The sequence below is a fragment of the Giraffa tippelskirchi genome, chromosome Y (genome assembly GCF_054371585.1).
Source record: "Giraffa tippelskirchi isolate mGirTip1 chromosome Y, T2T-mGirTip1v1.2.pri, whole genome shotgun sequence".
In the NCBI taxonomy this organism is placed as follows: Eukaryota; Metazoa; Chordata; class Mammalia; order Artiodactyla; family Giraffidae; genus Giraffa; species Giraffa tippelskirchi.
The window spans coordinates 24,426,934-24,428,167 of NC_137290.1; the positions used below are offsets into that span (position 1 = coordinate 24,426,934).

The 1,234-nt window shown below is 40.8% G+C and overlaps 1 non-coding gene across 1 annotated transcript; it reads left to right on the forward strand.

Moving 5' to 3' along the window:
- Positions 1 to 373: 373 nt before the first annotated feature.
- On the forward strand, positions 374 to 520 carry LOC145537867 (small nucleolar RNA SNORA79). Its single transcript, XR_014076463.1, has one exon. It is a non-coding gene; the product is annotated as a small nucleolar RNA SNORA79 (small nucleolar RNA).
- Positions 521 to 1,234: the final 714 nt, after the last annotated feature.

The window sequence follows — 1,234 nt, forward strand, 5'->3', positions numbered from 1 at the left end:
GTCTTGATTTTTTTTTTTTCTTCTTACAGAGTGAATGAGATGAGGAAGATCTCTGATTTACTGATTGATAAGAGCATCTGCCAGGATGTCCTGTCTAAAAATACTATTCCTGTGAAGGAGCCATTATCTGGTGCCTCCTGAAAGACCATTCTTTACAGTCTGCCTATGTCTTCTGAATAAAGGAGTTTTTACCTTTTTTTAACTTAAAAAGAAGTGCTTATATTTTTGTTGTAAAACTTTGTTGGAGGTGGGGCATGACTCATGGCATGCAAAATCTTAGTTCCCTGACCAGAGATGGAACCTGTGCCCCCTGTAGTGAAAGCATGGTCTTAACCACTGACTGCCAAGGAAGTGCCCTTAAAGCATTTTGTTTGGATGGCTGTTCCTCTTATGGCTGGAGACATAGGTAGTGGGATTTTAGTCCATCATGTATCTAAGCTGGCTTGTCTTCTTTCAGGACACCACAGGGATGAGTTGGGCGTTGGTTAGTGTGTTTTGATTTTTGCAGAATCGCATAGTTGAAGAAAAAGAAATGTTTTTATTTACATAATGAATGCACATGGGAGCAAACAAAGTACGATCCCATTATGGTCCGCCTGGCTCTTCTGTCCATGGAATTCTTTTTTATTTTTTGTAATAAATTTATTTATTTTAGTTGGGGTACTTACTTTACAATATTGTAGTGGTTTTTGCCATACATTGACATGAATCAGCCATGGGTCCACTTGTGTTCCCCATCTTGAACCCCCCTCCCACCTCCCTCCCCATCCCACCCCTCTGGGTCATCCCATTGCCCAAACCCTGAGCCTTTGTCTCATGCATCGAACCTGGGTTGGTGTTCTGTTTCACATATGATAATAAACATGTTTCAATGCTGTTCTCTCAGAACGTCCCACCCTCACCTTCTCCCTCAGAGTCCATAAGACTGTTCTATGCATCAGTGTCTCTTATTCTGTCTCGCATATAGCGTTTCGTTACCATCTTTGAAATTCCATATATATGCATTAGTATACTGTATTGGTGTTTTTCTTTCTGGCTTACTCCACTCTGTATAATGGGCTCCAGGTTCATCCATCTCAATAGAACTGATTCAAATGTATTCTTTTTAATGGCTGAGTAATATTCCCTTGTGTATACGTACCACAGCTTCCTTATCCATTTGTCTGCTGATGGACATCTAGGTTGCTTCCATGTCCTAGCTATTGTAAACAGTGCTGCGATGAACATTGGGGTA